Below are 18,427 nucleotides of genomic sequence, written 5' to 3'. Positions count from 1 at the left end.
GGTAAATGCTTAATTACCTATTCTCCAAAATCATGTTCATGTCTTTAAAGGTATTTATATGTACATATATTTACATTTATTATAAATTTTACTGATATAAAAATGTATAGCATACAACAGTAACAAAATATACAGAATAGTAATAAATATGTACTAATATATAATAAAGTATGTATTAATAACATATGTAATACTCTTTACTGTAAATTCCATATAGCCAATTGAGTTTCACAGAATGCTGTCATAGATTTTCGTCTAACTCATATCTACAGCCAACTCATGGATTCAATTGATAAATAAGTGAGTTGATATTTTCATTTACTTCAAGGAGTAAAACAAAATTAGAACAAGAAAGATGTATATCAAACAGGATATGAGCAACTTCTTTGCTGAACTGGACTCCAGCATTCAAATACTAAATATTTCCTGAAATTTTTTGTGTTAATTCACAATATAATGGCTATAGACATAAAACACTAAGTTCAAACTGCAAATGTTAACATTTTCTCCATCACTCTCTTAGACAATGGACAAAATAATAAATCAGGCCCTGATCTGTAGTGTTGTTGGTTTCCATGGTATAAATACTCTCATCATGGCCAACTTCAGGCTACCAACTTGACATCTCTGAGCACAGACACAGAGCTGGGAAGAGATGCACCATAGCTCACTATTACATAATACTCCACCGTATAGATTACAAGAGACACAAAGCACAGTTTATGCTAAAATAACGAGGAAGTGAAGAATTTTGAGTATTTACTAGCCTTGTGTTAATATAATTTAATTATAAGTATATAGAACTAATTTTTAATAATGGCTATATTTATCAGCCAACCTGCAAAATTCCTGAAAATTTAACAAGGTAAGGCAGGCCATGATTCACGATTATATTCCTAGTGTTTAGTACACAAAAGGTGCTCTGGTGTTATTTGTGGAAACAAAGCATTATCCTGTAGTTACTTCACTCCTAAGAGTCTGCTCTTCCAAAGGGAATCAAGACTTTCCAATAACAAGATTTTACTGTATCTGGGAATTTTGAATGCTAGAGAGAATAGCACAATCTTCCATGGAACACATTATCTTTCAAAGGGAGGGGTGTCTTTTAATATTTAGTGTAAGCTCAAATGAAGGATATTTTTGATAAATTCTCCCTGAGATATTTCTTCCACAAAAACACTTAGGCACTGGGAAGTTGATTTTAAATCCTTCAACAGTCTGATTTGGTTTAGCACCCTGGGTGGCATTATTCACAGGGTGTTCCTGAAAGCTCATGAGTTCTGGCTCCCATTCTGGAAAAAACAGAGCCCAACAAGTATCTCCAGGTCCCAGGGGGTACTGGGCTGGTACTGAGAACTGCTGGGAGCTGGGAGCTTACTCACCCACTGCCTGGGTCTCTTCTAGCTCAGTGTGGGTCCTCTTCATGCTATTTCTTTTGATATTACTGTCGCTACCTTCCCTTTAAGTTTCTTTCTCTGCTCTTCACACTTCTCCCTGGTTCTCTATAGATTGCTTTACCAAGGCTGATTTTGGTCCCTGGCTTCTCATCATCCTCCCCACTCAATACCAACTGTCGTTGTCACTAATGACTTCTAGATCTACATCGGACTGTCTGGACTGTCTGAATGCTCAGCCTAAAGTACTTTCCCCAGTTATCAGCAACTGTAGTGTCCTTCAGATCATACTGTGTATCTCTATGCCTTTGACAATACAAGCCTGTCACAGCTGCTCCTCTAAGAATGCAACAGATAGACTCTACCACATCAGCCAGGATTTGATGGACCTTTATCTTCTGTAGACTGTAATATGAACAAAGGGCGTAGTGAAGTTTCATTTTCCCAAGCATAAAATAAAGATGAATTTGCTTTTTCAGATTATGCCTGCTGCTCTCCTTCCCAGAACAACAGCATTGTTACATAGGAGACCTCCTTTCCCCTTGTCATCTTTGTCCTCTCCCAAGCAGTAATATACCCAAGACTCACTAAACATCTCCTAGGTCTATCTCCCTTTTCCCATTTCTGGTCATCACTCTGCCTTCATACCCTCCAATGGAAATTATCCCAAACTACCCGCCCATGGGTCCACTTGGCCTCCAGCCCATCTTCCTTAAGTAATTTTCACACAGTGCCACTTCTCTATTTAAGAACCTAAGGCTCCCTATCAAAATCTAAGAGAATATTCCTCTTCCTAGGAGATAAACACTGAAGTATTTAGAGGTCAAGGAATGCAATATCTCTAATTCATATGGAGAGAAAGAAAAAAATATGAAAAGCAAATGGGACAAAATGAAAACAACTGGTGATTCTGGGTAAACAAAGAGTTCCTTATACTATTCTTGCACTTTTCTGAAATTGTATCAAAATCAAGTTACAAAAAAACCCCTACAACTCTCATCTTAGCATCAAAGTACTTACTAACAGCCCCTTCTTACTAACCACTCCAGTCCAGCGTGTTGGTGATGGTGGTCACCTCTTTATCTAGGATCTTGTTTTTGTCCCCCTCTCTACACCTAGACTCAGGATTTCCCCTGTTCCTCCATAACAACTGGCTTCCTTCACTGACTCACTTCTTCCAGGGGTGCTGAGGAAGGAAAAGAACTAACATTTACTGACCATCTGCTACGAGCCAGGCCAGCATCATGCTTGGCACTTTTTGCATATTATTTCACCTAATTCTGCTAACAACTCTGCGAGGGAAGCGAGAGCTTGAGCCTTGGAGAGATTAAGACCCTGGTCCAAGATGACACAGTGCGGAGCTGGAATGGGAACCCAGGTCAGCCTCTGCCATCCACAGTGCTGACCCACACCTCACTGCTCCCCTTTCCAGACCAACTCGTCCACAGCTCCTTCATTCGCTCAACATGTACTTCCTGTCTGCTTTGTGCCAGGGTTTGTTCTAAATACTAGAGATACATCAGAGGACAAAACAGATAAAACTCTGTGACCTCACGCAGCTTCCATTTGACAATAAAAACTGTATTTATCAAACACTTATGTAGCACCTACTCCATATCAGGTGTTAGGCTAAGCATTTAATAAACATTAATTCATTTGATCCTCATAAAAATTCTATGGATTAGGTATTATTCTTACAAATGGGGAAACTCAGACTAAAGGGGTTACAGAATCTACCCAAGTTCACATAAGTAGTAAGTGGTGAGGCCAACATGTATACACAGGCAGTCTGGCTCCAGAGCCCAAACTACTATGCCTCTCAATAAACATAAGTAAAACATGCTAGAGGGTGGGAAGTACTCTGGAAAAAAGGGAAAAAGCAAAGCAGGATAAAAGAGTTAAGAATTTAGAATACTGGGGGACACACTGAAATTTTAGACTAGGAGGCATGAGTAGCGTTCCTAGAGAAGGTAACATTTAAGCAAAGGCATACAGAGGCCAAGCAGATCAGCCATGTACCACCATAGGGGAGACTTGTTTGGGAAGACTGAACAGTGTGTGTGAGGCAGGGTGTGCCTAGACGTCCAAGGAACAGTAAGGCAGCCAGAGAAACTAGAGCACAGGGAGCAAGGGGAATAGTAACCACTGCCTTTTGAGCAGCAGAAGACATGGTTTATACTCGAGTCTCTGTATTTGCCTGGTGTTCACTAACTGCTTTTATTATTGATCTTGATTCCCAAGATGAACTATGAACTCTTAAGAACAGAGCCTGTGGCTTCTATTCTCTTTGTTCATCCCTAGTACTTTTAAGTTAATGTTTACTGAATCCGTCTGCCTTGCCTGTGTGTATTCCCTGAACTGCACAGAAGACAAGCAGATCCTGTGAGAGCAGCTTCTAACATCTCTGACCATCAGTCCTCTCACACTAGCAGTGAGCAGTAACCTCTATCTGTGTTAAGCATGCTCCTGTGAAAATGTATGTACACAGTACTCGTAGTTTGTTTCCAAGCACACCTGCAAATTTTATACTCAAATTTATGTCTCTTTAAATGGCTGATGGCCAACATCTGTCTACTTTACAAATGGCAAAACTGTGACACACAACCATTAAGTGATTCACTTGAGCTCACTGCACAGTAGCAGCTGAGTCAAGGTTTTCTCATGTAGACTGGGAGATCAGGGAATGCAGAGGCACCCAGCACCTTTATCCTCCTTTGTGACCCACCTCCCACCCCAAGGCACAGGGCCTTGCAGACCTAAGACACTGAGAACTCTTGACTCAGATTTCAGATGTCCTCGCTTACCAAGAATGGTCTCTCTGAAGGTCAGTAATGACTGAACACAGTGAAGGGTCTCAATCACGTCCACACTGGTAAAGATCAACCATTTAGTTAAGTCACATAGAACTTAGATAAATGGAATGAGTCACCCAAGTTACACAAAGATAAAAGCCTTCCCTTTATTCCTTTCTCATCAGGTGCAGAATTTCCAGATTCCTTTTCCCATAGTTCCCATGGAACTAAACAAGCTATTACTACTCATAAGGAATTAAAGAGTATGTATCAGACATTCCCCTATTTCTGGTTTCAGTCTCTAAAAATAGCCAAGAAAGGAAAATCCCTTTTTGCTCTAACTAGAAAAGGTAGTGTAGCTTTTCCTCCCATTTTATTTCCAAAATACATTACTCCAATTTAATTCCATTTTATTTTCCAGATCAGGACTGGAACAAAATCCATCCCAGAAGAATCACCTTCCATAGCCTGAGGAGCAAGGGAGGAGACGAAAGCCAAAAGCAAGACTGTGTCTGTAACTGTAAGTGAGATCTTGGGTGTTGTGGCTGCTGTACTCCATTTAAGAGATTAACTTTCTCAAGAAGGCATCAGGAAATGGCAGGCGCTATGTCAAGTAAACAGCAGTGCCTGTCCTCTGGCAGCTTAGAAGCTCACGATAACAAGTGATCCTTCAGCCCTGGGGCTGCTTCTCCTTTCAGAGCAGCCCAGTGATCAGCCCAAGCATGAGTCCCAGAGAATTGCTACTGCTGGGAGTGTGGGTCCTGAAGACAAGCAGTTGGCAACTTGTGTCTCTAAGTGTTGGGAGGGAATAGCAGCATCAGTATTTACCTATGGCTGATAATCTATGAGTAACAGTTATTGGAGGTGTGCTAGGTTCAAAAACAACCAAGATTGTATCACTGTTAAGTTTCCTGCTGTTGATCACCATCCTGTCATTACCTTGTCATTACCATCCTGTCTTGATAAATCCATGCTGCAGTACTTAGGGGTAAAAAGGGGCACAATGTCACCAACTTTCAAATGGGCCAGGAAAAAATGGGAAGAGAGCAGGGAGAGAATAAAATCTAATTTAATAGATCTAGATAACAGGCACAAGGGAGCTGCTCTTGCAACATCTCTGTAAACTTGAAATTATATAAAAAGTTATCCAACAAATGAACTTTACTTGGGCCCCAACAAACAGGTGGGCATGCTGTCCCAGTTACAGCAGGAGCCACCTCCCGCCTACAACACCCAGAGGCCAAGGCAGCAAAGGTGGCTTAGACACAGTGAGAGTCAGAGGGAGACAATTGGGACAATTAACAATGCTGACAGAAGTCTGGGAGCACATAAGGCTTCCGCTATCTCTCAGTTTTTCTCTAGAACCAAGCCATGCTCTCTGGTGTTCTCCAGAATCAAGTCCTACTCTGAGTACATGGAAAATAAGCCCCCAAAAGGGGTCTGGGAAGGCACCAAACTTGAAGCTTCAGCATCCTCTGGAGCTCTTCCCTTTCCATATCTTTTCTATCTAATCAGTGTCCTCTTTCCAAAATGTCTCTGGCATGGAGTCCCTTCCTCTCTGTTTCTACCGCCAACAACCTGTTCCAGTTGCTTGTCACGTCACACCTGAATTACTATCAAGGGGGGCAAACCATTACTTGCGGGCCAAATCCAACCTCCAAGCAAGAAGGGTTTCACATTTTTAAATCGCTTGGGGAAAAAAATCAAAAGACTATTTTGAGACATGTGAGAATTGTATGAAATTCCAACTCAGAGGGCCACAAATAAGAGCTTTGTTGGCACAGTGCCATGCCCATTTGTTTACCAATGGTTTATGGCTGCTTTCCTGCTACAACAGCAGCTGCATAGCTGCATCAGAGACCACTGAAGCCTAAAATGTATACTCCTGGCCCTTTATAGAAAAAAGTTTGCCAACTCCTCCCATAGGTGGTCTTGCTTGACTTTCATTTTTCCCTCCTCCACCATATTAATGGGCACAAAATACTACTTCCACACTATTGCTCTATGTTCAAACACCTCTGATGAACTTCCTGTTGCCTATAAACTTCATACTGTACCATGGCATGCATCAGACCAGGTGAATAAACTTGTTTTTAAAGGTCATGCCTTTGTTCATGCTGTTCTCTGCCTTTTAGAAAACTCTTCTTGGGGCGCCTGGGTGGCTCAGTCAGTTGAGCATCCAACTTCGGCTCAGGTCATGATCTCACTGCCCGTCAGTTCGAGCCCCGAATCGGACTCTGTGCTGACAGCTCAGAGCCTTGGAGCCCGCTTTGGATTCTTTGTCTCCCCCTCTCTCTGCCCCTCCTCCACTCATGTTCTCTCCATCCCTCCCCCCCAAATAAATAAACATTAAAACAAAAAAACAAAAAAAAAAAAAAGAAAACTCTTCTTGCCTTTAGCTGCTAAGCCCTCCTTTCAAGACTCTGGGAGCATTTCCTGGTTCCCTTTCCTGTGTTTCCACAGCACCCTATACTTACCCTCATCACAGCTCTTACCACACTACACTGAAATCATCTATTTGTGTGTCTGTCTCCCCAGCTACAGTAAGATTCCAGAGGGCAAGGAACACGTCTTACTCATCTCCCAACACCCAGACAGACAGTGGCACGGCAATCCCCAAACACTAAACTTAACTCCCACCCAGTCAGGCTGGCCTTCTCGCTGCCGTGAATGCATCCTGCTTACTCTCACTCCAAGCTTTGCTCACACCAGCACCTAGACAATCCTAATAGTGACCTGGGACACAGTCTATAGGCCCACGGGAGTCAGTGTGGACTAGGGTTCAAACCCCAGGCACCTCCCATGCACATGCTATGTGTCCTTGGACAAGATACTTGTATCTCTGAGTCCTCCTCTATAAAGCAGGGATGATATAGTATCTCCTAACCTGCAGGGCTGACAATGCATGTAGAGCATCTAAACCAGTTCTTGGTATATAGTAAGTTCTCAAAAGGTAATACAATTGACCCTTGAACAATGGACAACTTAAGGTGCTGACCCCCATGCAGCTGGAAATCTGCATATAACTTTTGACTCCCCACTAAGGGTCAACTGTTGACCACAAGCCTTCCTGATAACTTAAACAGTTGATTAACACATATTTCGTATGTATATGCACCATGCATTATATTCTTATAATAAAGTAAGCCAAAGAAAGTGTTATTTAAAAACCATAAGGAAAATACATTTATAGTACCATGTTGTACTTATCAAAAACAGCTTCGGGGCGCCTGGGTGGCTCTGTCGGTTGAGCGACTGACTTTGGTTCAAGTCATGATCTCACAGTTTGTGAGCCCTTGTCGGGCTCTGTGCTGACAGCTCAGAGCCTGCAGCCTGCTTCTGATTCTGTGTCTCCCTCTCTCTCTGCCCCTCCCCCAATTCATGCTTGGTTTCTCTCTCAGAAATAAACATGAAAAAAAAATAATTAAAAAAAAAAAGCCTCACATAAGTGGACCCACACAGTTCAAACCCGTGTTGTTCAAGGATCAAATGTAGTTACTATCCTTGTTTTCTCCAGACAGTAGAGTCACCTGTTTGTGCCACTTTGGTATTTCATTGCTTTCCTTTCCTCTTCACCCAATTGTTTTTTACATTCATATTGTATCTTCTGAAGCAGATGCATTAGTTATGAACAGGGTAAGGTCATATATTTCTATGAACCTGTGCCCTGCCCTGATACCCAGTACAATGCAACATGTGGAGGAAGGGCCAAATGGATGATAAATTAATGAACAAATTATTCCAGGAAGTCTACACAGTTGCTAACAAGAAAAAGAATGCAAAAGAAGAAAAGAAAAAAAGAATGCAGAGCTAGGGATAAGGCTGAGAGTAATAAGGCAGAGAGAAGTTGAAGGCAGGGGGCATTTGAGGATACTTTTATATTAAACATGGACCCACACATACTCTGTCCCCAGAAGAGAAGAAACCCAGTGTCTCAGTATTCTTCTCCAAGTTTCATAAGCAACAGTCAATAATAGTACTAGCTAACACTTAAGGTGCTCAGTGGGTACCTGGCAGAATTTTGAATGCTTACGACTGTACAAAATAAACAGGATTGTTACACCGTTGCACAGATGGTACAATGAGGCCCAAGGAGGTTAAACAACACAAAGTCACACACCCTAATAAACTGATGCAGAACTGTCTAGTTCCAGTGTTCATGTTCCTAACCACTACACATTTTGGTGTTTTAAAAAAAATTTTTTTTAATGTTTATTTTATTTTTTTTTAGGGAGAGGGAGAGAAAGAGAGAGAGAGATGAGCAGGGGAGGGGCAGAGAGAGATGGAGACACTTCAGATGGAGAATCTGAAGCAGGCTTCAGGCTCTGCAATGTCAGCACAGAGCCCGACCTGGGACTCAAGCTCACGAACCATGAGATCATGACCTAAGCCAAAGTCAGACGCTCAACCGACTGAGCCACCCAGGTGCCCCCACATTTTGGTTTTTTAAATCTAATTTAGCTTCACTATTCACCAGCTGAGAGGTATCAATCAGGCAGGTCATCTCACATCACTGAGCCTCATGTTTCCCAACCTGTTAAGTGGGCACCATATACTTAACTGTTGTTAAGGATTAAAGGAGAGGGGTGCCTGGGTGGCTCAGTCAGTTGAGCATCCAACTTTGGCTCAGGTCATGATCTCACAGCTTGTGGGTTCAAGCCCCACGTCGGGTTCTGTGCTGACGGTGCAGAGCCTGGAGCCTACTTCAGATTCTGTGTCTCCCTCTCTCTGCCCCTAACCCACCTGCATTCTGTCTCTATCTCTCTCAAAAATAAATAAATATTTTTAAAAAATTGTTTTTAAAGGATTAAAGGAGATAATGTCATAAGTGTATATATAAAGTAGACTCCTGCTATATTAGTTCCTTTCCCACCTGTCCCATACTTCAGCAGAAGTAAGGCTTTTAGCCAACCCCCTTGGCCTGTTTCAGTCTACTAGCAGGGAACAATCTATATATGCTTCACTCTGGATTTTCTTGCCTTGCTACCTATGCCCAAACGTTTGGGCCTCATGAAAGCCAGCAAAAATAACCTGAGACAAGCATAAAAGGAAACTGTACATGGAGCCACGTGAGGTACCACAGACAGAAATGGTCCAGATGAATCCTGGCACGCAAATGAATACTGCATGAGCAAAAGCTAGCCAGTTGGGCGTAACCAGGATGCACATTGACTGACAGTCATAACAGCAGCTGATTCTGCCTCCCACACCAACAAGCCTGGATGATAGGCCTGGGAGCCTGTAAAGACAGAGCCCAGTAACATCTGTGACTCTGAGGCTGCATGTATACTGGGGGAGGGAGAAAGCCAGGCAGGTAAGTGACACACAGTCATTTCCACCAATGGTGGAAGATCAGACTGCCTGAAAAAGTTGTATGTAGAAAAGTAAAATTTTAAATCCCTACAGAGGGAATTCTGTTGCAAAATTCCTTTGCTGTGATGAATTAAATTTAAAGCCAAGGAATACAGACACAGACTATTATATTTTGGAGGTCAATCCAATTTCCATACATCAAGTTTGCTTAAAGCAAGAGATACCTTTAAGCAGATGAACCCTACTCTGGAGTCATTGGTCATGAACAGAAAGAACTTTTCATTAGCCGCATATGAAAGAGTCCTAAATGTTATTACCAAACTGAGTCAACTCAATTTCCAGGAGAGATAAGTAATTTCTACTTGAATGGAGCTGATTATAGAGATCCAAAGGTCTTATAAAAGATTAAAACACAAGCAAAAACTGTATGTAAGCCTAACAAGCAATATGAAGCCCTATTAGGCCTTTTCCACAACATATCAATTTCCAAGTATAGCATATGACAAAGCGATACTTAAGAAAGATGGAGGAGTAGGAGGGCTGGCAGATACCAACCACCACAAGGCTACTACTGGGTGCCCAGGTCACTATTGGCACAGTAATGTGGTCCTAGAGTTAGAAAGGAGTCATAGTGGCGACATGGTCTGATCTAATTCCCAAAACATTGGTAAAGCATCTCCATGCCCAGGACTGCTCCTTCCCCTACTAGAACACCTGGAAAGGGCACAGCCCAGCAGCATGCTCCTCTAGCAAGGGAGAACATATACATCCAAGCAAGTCACCAAATGACTACACAAGGACAAGCACACCAAACTCAACAGATCCACGGTAGTGACGGGCCTAACGGCAGCCTGCAGGAAAGGGAGGTGGCCCCAGCTGAGGGGCTGCAAAGAGATCCTCTGTTTGCTAAAACACAAACATTCCAGAAACAATAGCCACAGGGGGTAGGTAAATTTCAGAAATTCTCAACCTTATGTGCATGAAATTAACAAAACTGAATCAAAAAGAAATATTTTGCCAGTAAATATAAATTTTCTTACCACTCCATGTTCAGGGATCCCTGGCCAGTTAAGTGACTTATCCCAACACACTATATAGTTTTCTGCATTTGTGTCTGCCTGCCCTGGAAATATGGTGACCTCTTGCTGGCAGACATTGTTTTAATACCTGGCACTTGCTTTATTATATAGTAGTTACTCAATAAATATGTACTGAAACCAAGTCCCAGTGTGTAACCTAAAATTTACTCTTAGGTTCTCAAACTTCTTGGTTCCCCAGCTCCCTTAAGGTGGTTGAGGTCCATGGACTTCTTTGTGCTCCACCAAGCTCACTGAAGCTAGATACACAGGGTGCAATAAATCCTAGGGGCTGTTGCCATCTCATGAACTTCTTTCTCCTGCCCAACAGTCTTTTTCTTCCCCATTTTCTCTTCCTTTTGCTCCCTCAACATTTCACCCTATAATGAAGTGATTTAGAGTTATCCAGCCTCTACAACTTATTGGGTTTATGGACCTTACCCTCTCTGGAGCAGTTTCCTATCGTAAAATAGGAGTGACAGTACTTACCTTAAGACTTAAGAAATGATGTGTGCATATTAAAGCAGTCGGCACAGTGTATAGCCCATAGTAACACTCAGTAAATAACAGCTATTACTACATAATTGTCCACAGCACTCACTTGCCTAAAGATACTTAAAATGCCAAAGGCAGAAAGTTGATTTTTTTTCCCCCTTCCTCTGCAAGTCTGGTTTTGAGAAAAACCTGTTTTGGAAACGAACTGACACATGTCCATGTCACTGGTCACACTATTTCCCTTTTCCTTTTTCACAGGGAAATAATGACTTTGATCAGTTATGACCAAACTGGGTAAAAGGTTCTGTTCCAAACATGGTTAGGACCCCAGACTAATTTATTTAAGTAAGTAAATGAAATTAAAATTATCCACTCCCCCTCCGCTGCTTGTGCTCTGCCTCTCAAAAATAAATAAATGTTAAAAAAGAATTTAAAAAAAGGGGGGGGGCGCCTGGGTGGCTCAGTCGGTTGAGTGTCTGACTTCAGCTCAGGTCATGGTCTCCAGTTCATGAGTTCGAGCCCCATGTTGGGCTCTGTGCTAACAAACAGCTCAGAGCGTGGAGCCTACTTCAGATTCTGTATCTCTCCCTCTCTCTCTCCCCCTCCCCTGCTCATGCTCTGCCTCTCTCTGTCTCTCAAAAATAAATAAAAGTTAAAAAAAAATTTTTTTTTTAATCATCCATAAAGCTAGGGCAATGAGAGGGTTGCTTAAGTTCTAGGTCTTGGGAATAAGCAACCCATGCCAAGACAAAAGGTAGAGGAGGGAAAGGAAAGGGTTCCTTATCTTTTCTAGAAGTAGAGCTGTCATCAGCATTCTTTCCAGATCCCATGATCCAGCCCCTAAGTCTCTGAAGACTCTTATACTGTCCTAGGTATCCCTTCTTGGAAGCCCACCTGGGCCTGTGTTCTCTAAATGCTTCAAAATTACCTTCTCTGACTCTGCCCCAATTTTAAAGGAAGAAGCCAGTTAACCTAAATACATCTCTCCTGTAGCATTTCAGATCAGTAACTTAAAAGAACGGGATTAAATGTGAAAATGAAGGGGAGGTTGGAAGAGAGGAAAGGTGACCCTCAGGATGGAGAAAACTTCTAGGTGCAAGTCTACTCAAGTCAGCGGCCCCTTCACTGGTCTATGAGAGCACAAGTCTGGAACCAAATGCCTAAGTCTGAAGTCTGTCTCCACCACTTTCTAACTGAGACACTCAGTAAGTCACTGCTCCCTGTGCCTTGGCTTCCTCATGTACAAAGCAGGAATCATAACAGTACCTGTCCTCCAAGGTTGCTGTGAGGACTGAATGAGTTCATCCATGTGGAGCCTGATACACAATTTGTCTCTCTGTCTGTGCTGCTACCACTGCTAATGTCATTATCATCATGATGCTACCTTCCTCACTTCTTTTCCTTTTCCACTCACAAACCCAACAATTCTCAATCACAAGGCAGCTCTGGTGGTAGAGGTGGTTGAAATGGGGGGAAGATGGGGAGGAGTGCAGTCGATTTTACAAGTCAGTGTTTTGTGGAAGCAGTCTGTGCTGAAGGTTTGTTGTAACCCAGAGGGGCTACAGCATCTAGGAGTAAGTACTGCCTACTCTTTTTTTTTTTTTTAATAATTATTTAATTTTTGAAGAGAGAGAGAGAGACAGAGACAGAGAGACAGAGAGAGACAGACAGAGTGTGAGCAGGGGAGGGTCAGAGAGAGAGGAAGACACAGAATCTGAGGCAGGCTCCAGGCTCCAAGCTGTCAGCACAGAGCCAGACATGGGGCTCACACTCACAAACCATGAGATCATGACCTGAAGTCAGCCACTTAACCGACTGAGCCACCCAGGTGCCCCAAGTTATTGGCTACTCTTAATGTTCCCTTTGGATTACTCTGCTCCTCCTGTCTTCCTAAGCTCCAACACTAACATAGGAAAGTCCTCCCCATACTTTACCTCCCCTCAAGCCTCCTCCATACTTTACTTAAATCAACAGAAGAGAAGCAGGGCAGGAGAGAGGGCAAGGCTGGGACCAAAGTTTCACTTTGCCTTTCAGTTATTATTTATTTTAAAGTAGTAAGGAAGTCAATAAAAGCTACTAGTTAACCACCGGCTGTCTCTCTCCTTCCAGAGTTAACCAAACCATATTCTTCACTGGATATACAATATACAAAAAAACGACAGACCTCTGTAGACCCATCTAATGCAGAAAGACGCCTTTCCTGGTTTTCATTCACATACTAAGACATGCTCGCTTCTCCCTGCTGTGACAGACACAGCAGGCCCTGCAAGAGGGATGCAGGGAGACATAGCTGTTCTTACCACAGAACTTAATACTCAGCAGAAGCTCCTGTCCTTCCGCCTCTCAGCAAGGTACAGACCAACAGTCCTACTTCTCCTCCCTTCTGTAATCTGATTACCACCGCTTTCCTTTTTTTGTATTTGTGGCAATTTTCTCTCCTCTGGGAAATTCTGACTTGCCAATGACAAAAAGTCAATCAATTACAGGGTTTGGGGTGATAAGTTTCCCTGTCCTACGTTCCCAGTTTCTTGATGACTATAAACCTTCATAGCCAAGACAGCTAAAGCCCACACCAAGAAAACAAGTCATATACTGCTGAGCCCACAGGGGTAAGGGTGTTCTATTCATCGGTGTATCCCAAGCATCTTGGAGCCTGACACCCTCCACGATTCCACCCAATTCTACAGAATCAGAGCTGAATTCTGAAAAGTGGAACCAAAGATGGGGGGTGGGGTGGGGGAGGGGATAGAAGGAAGGGGAAGTCCACAAAGAGTTTAGGTAAAACTCCAAACAATATCCCCACCATTCCCACAACGTACTGTATTGTTTAAGGAAGCTAAAGACTGAAAAGGAATCAGATTTTCAACTTTGCCATCTAAAGTAGAAACTGAGAGCCTAATACTACACAGATTCTAGCCCAGTCCTGCTGTGCCTCCTGGTTTACAATTTCAACCCACAGCTTAAGTTAAAAAGCCGGGGTACTAAAGACATCCCCTGTGTTAGAATATCACAAATTTCCTGTCAACAAACCACCTTGATTCTCTCTTTCCCTATTCTCCCCTTTTGGTCTTAATAAATACTTCGTACTCTCCAAATATAGATGCTTTTTCAGCTCTGATTATGTTTTCTACAGTAATGACCCTCCACCTGGCTAGAGGAATATTTGTGGTACAAGAAAACTCCAGGATGTGAAAACTTTACTTCGGTGAAAAATAAAGCCCCAGTACAATCACAGCTCCTCAGGTCCCAGGCACCAGCAACAGGAATTAGGGACTCTGACGTCTGCTCCTTAGTCACCCACTAAAGCATGGGAGTTAAGAGCACACACTTTGAAATCAGACAGCCCAGGTCTGAGTGCCAGCCCTGCTTTCTGTCACTCCTTTGACCTAGGGTCTCATCAAACCCTAGTTCATTATCTATAAAACTGGGGGTAATAATAAGCCCTACCTTGTATACTGTTGTGAGGAATAAATGAGGTAATATACATAAAGTACCTAGCACAGACTCCCATACTTAAGCACTCAATAAGCATCAACTATCCGTAGCTGTCTAGTCAATCAGAAAAGCACAATGGTCTGTTATCTTTAAGTCCGTCAAGTTCCAAAAAAAAAAAAAAAAAAAGTGGGGGTTTTTCCCTACAAAAGTATCAATTAAATGTAATATAAGAAGGAAAACTAAATTCAAATCCAGTTCAGGCCCCACCTCACTTGCGACTGAGAGCAAATTATGTCACCTCCACCTTCTCATCTATAAAATGGGAATAATAAACTGTACTAAACTCTGAACATCTCAGAGACAAGTAAGAATCTATGAGATAAAAGGCAATGAAAAAGCTGGGGTTTGCCTAGGTGGCTCAGTTGGTTAAGCGTCCAATTTCGGCTCAGGTCATGATCTCATGAGTTCAAGCCCTGCATCAGGGTCTGTGCTGACAGCTCAGAGCCTGGAGCCTGCTTCATATTCTGTGTCTCCCTCTCTTTCTGCCCCTCCCCCACTCATGCTTGGTCTCTCTCCTTCAAAAATAAAGACATTAAAAAAAAAAAAAAGGCAACAAGGAAGCTTTTACTTCTACAAAGAAAAAATAAGTGAATCCAGAGTATGATTATTATTATTAAAATGTCACACCCAATATTATTGGACATAAATAAACCAGTGACATTTCTTTCTCTTTCAAGAACATCAGGTTTGATAGCCTTTTAATCTGCTCACAATGAGCCTGCCAAAGCAGGAAGAAGTAAAAGGCTTCTTCTTATAAAGCCCACCAAATCTAAGACTGTGCCCCTGTCTGTTGGTCAAGCTTCAACCATCCTGGGCCATTTCTCAGGCACCAGTGTCAGGAGAAATTAGAAAAGGTTTTTAGTTCCACTTGACATGTTAAACCAACAACAACCAAAATCCTTATCTGCAGGATGACTGCTCAAAAGACCCAAGAAAGGGTCAATTCTGACCACCACTTTCTCTCCTATACTGAGTGGTTTAAAATGTAATATGTGAGCTGGGAAGAAGAACTCAATTTTTTTCCTTGTTTGATTTTTACTTTTAGGTCCAGGCATTGAGTTTCATTTTTAACTTACTATAAAAATTGTGGTGTTAGAGTTAGAGGTTAAGGTGGGAAGGGAGGGTGGCTAATTTTCCTAACTTAAGAAGGAAGCATGCAAAACTGCATCCGATTCATCAACCACATGTCTGTCTCCCAAACCCAAAGAGGGAAAAAAAAAATTTATCTACTTTTATTAATCATCTACTATATGCCAGGCACTGAACTAAGTATATATATTATTCCAAAGCCCATTTTTCTCTCCCACATCTACAAACACCATGAAGCAGTCCTCACTGAATGGGAACCATCCCAATTGGGGGTAAAAAATCACAGTCTGACAAACAAGTTCTAGACATTTCAAAGGTTAGTGTTGTGAACACACAAAGAAGTCTTGGATAGGAACAAGGTCCCCGTTCCTAAAGATTCTTTGCAAGAGGAATACTCAAACTATGTTTTTCCACTAATTCTGGAATTAACTTGAAGCTATTTAATACACTATCCAAAAAGTTTAAGAATTTTTAAAAATGAAGCACAAGAAGAACTCATTGTAGGGCTAAAACAACCTAAGCCAAATTACTGACCTGAGAGTACATTTAACACTCAAATACAGAATTTATAATATCCTCTTAAAGGATCTTTACAGATGTGCTCACAAGAGAAAGCAACCACAATGAATTGGCATCTGTACGGCCAGGTAATGAGAGGGCAAAGCCTTCCTGCTGGCAGTAGCAATTCAAAGTGAGATATCATTCTCACTATAAAACCCAACTCATTCTCACCCTTGGGGTACAAAGCCATCATCCTAAACGATTGTCTACATAGCAAACTGTCAGATGGGACCAAATACACACTGATGTTCCGATGTGTAAATGCCATTCTCTCCATCTGCAACTCTCGAAAAAAGAAAAAAGTAATAAGCCTTAAAAAGGACACTTTTCACAACTGACCTCTACATTAATGCACTTTATATTAACCATGGTTAATGTCTGTGTTAAACACTAACGTTAAAAGAACATAATTGTGTTCTGTATTCTTGGAACGCTTTCCCTGAATTAAGACTCTGGAGAAAAATCAGCCAAAATATAGGGCTAATCCATGCCCCCTAATGGGATGAGGTAGAGACCTTGCCTGAGGAGCCCAACAAACAGTTGTGACGACTAGTTTACCATCCATGCCAGCACCTGCAAAGCTAAAGCTATCACCACGTCTGGCTTTCTGCTAACAGAAGGTGAGCCTCTGATCTGTGTATAGGGCTCCTTAGGGTGATTTTTAAACTAGCAATTTTCAGCGTACCACACAGACCTCCAATAACGCTATCACCTTGTAAGGCAGTTAGGCAAGGGGGGGGGGCGGGGGGCGGTGGCTCATAGATAAGTGACGTATGTGGCTGCCATCATCTCAACCAGTCCAACACTACCATAAGAAAATAAAAGGGAAAAGCACTTCATGGTTCTCTCGTGGCCACCTGACCATAGCGACTCAGCAGCCCATACTCATCCCCCTGCTAGACCCCCGATCAAGGGTATCAGGACAAGATCTACCCTCGGGATGCGGGCACTTGCCCAGCCACGGTGCGACAGAGGAGCCCCATACCTCAGCTCCAGTGGAAAGCCAATGGCCCAGGGGCTGGGCTGGGGCGGCAGGACAGTGCACACTCCATCCCTAAGCCTCCCGACACCGGTTAAGATAAGAGATCTTCGCCCCCGCCCCCAAGGCTTCCCCAGAAGACTCATTCCAAGCCACTCTCCCACTCACAAATAGCTGGAAGCCTCCCCCTTCCCCTGGCTTTCGCCAGTGCCAAGCTCCCCCTGGAACTCTGGGGCCCGCGCGGCCGCCCTTGACCGAACATTCAACTCCTGGAGGTCAAGGACAGGGGCCGGGAGGGCCGGGGAAGCGCGAGGAGGGGCTTCCTCGTCGGTCCGCCGCCCCGCTACGGAAAGGGCTCCAAGGGGCCGCCAGAAGGAGGCGCCAAGCGCCCACGGCGGGTCCCGAGCCCTCCGGGCTGCCCAGGGGAGGCAGGTCTTCAGCCACAGGTCGGGTCGCCGCGGTCGCCTGCTCTAGAGCCGCCCTCTGGGGGCCCCGGAAACCCTGCACTTGGGGCGCTGGTGGAATGAGGCCCCCACGGAACGGTTGGGGTCGGTCTGGGTCCCGAAGCCCGGTCCTCACCTCCGTCTCATGCTGGTGTGTCGCTCGGCGCCGGCGTCCCCTGGCCGGCCTGGGCCGCCGAGCCCCGCTCCGGGCCCGCAGCCCCGCAGTCCCGCAGCGCCAGCACGCCAGCCGCAGCGTCCGCGCGGGCAACAGCAGCGGCAGCAGCTAAGGCAGCGGCGCCGCCGCTGGTGGCTGGGCGGGCACATGGGAGGGCGGGGGCTGCAGCCTTCGAGCCCTGACCATAGGGCCCCAGCCTCGGGGGCGACAGATCTAAGTGCGCCTCTAAAAATGGCACTTGGTTCCCATCCTTAGGGTTGCTGTTGCTACCTACAGGCTCAGACTTTGCCAGAATCTCATGGTTACATGCAGAAGGTGAAGAAATGAGCTGTTGCCACTCCCTTCCTCTTCTCTACTTCCCCTCATGGTCCATATGGTACATTCCTCAAAGCCAGGCCCAAGAGAGAGGGAGGATTTGATTGGTTGTGAATCTTGGAAGGGCGCAAGGAGCCACACAAAATGGCCAATGGAAAAGCACGGTGGGCATATCAAACCTGCCAGATGGGGAGAAGAGAGGATGCGTTTAAAGGGACCTTGTTTGTTGCCCTCAGAAGTCACGACAAAACAAAACCAGAATCTTTTTACTAATCCTAGCCAGACCGGAAACAAAGAGAT

General features: G+C 43.8%; 1 protein-coding gene across 29 annotated transcripts in view; it reads right to left on the bottom strand.

Annotated features, from left to right (window-relative positions):
• MICAL3 (microtubule associated monooxygenase, calponin and LIM domain containing 3) overlaps positions 1-18,427 on the bottom strand; it is a 231,084-nt gene that overhangs the window by 193,301 nt on the left and 19,356 nt on the right. For 12 of the 29 annotated variants that reach the window (XM_045463997.1, XM_045463995.1, XM_045464000.1 and 9 more), the window contains exon 1: positions 17,774-17,946. The exons of 2 other annotated variants lie outside the window; for them this stretch is intronic. The gene's annotated coding sequence lies outside the window, so the exon portion shown is untranslated. Of the gene's footprint in view, positions 1-17,773; positions 17,951-18,427 lie in introns of those variants that run through there. 15 more of the 29 variants (XR_006708877.1, XR_006708878.1, XM_045464006.1 and 12 more) reach the window with 4 other exon arrangements.

Source organism: Leopardus geoffroyi, chromosome B4 (assembly GCF_018350155.1).
Source record: "Leopardus geoffroyi isolate Oge1 chromosome B4, O.geoffroyi_Oge1_pat1.0, whole genome shotgun sequence".
In the NCBI taxonomy this organism is placed as follows: Eukaryota; Metazoa; Chordata; class Mammalia; order Carnivora; family Felidae; genus Leopardus; species Leopardus geoffroyi.
Note: the sequence above shows the minus strand (reverse complement) of the source record. Positions and strands in the feature narration are given on the sequence as shown.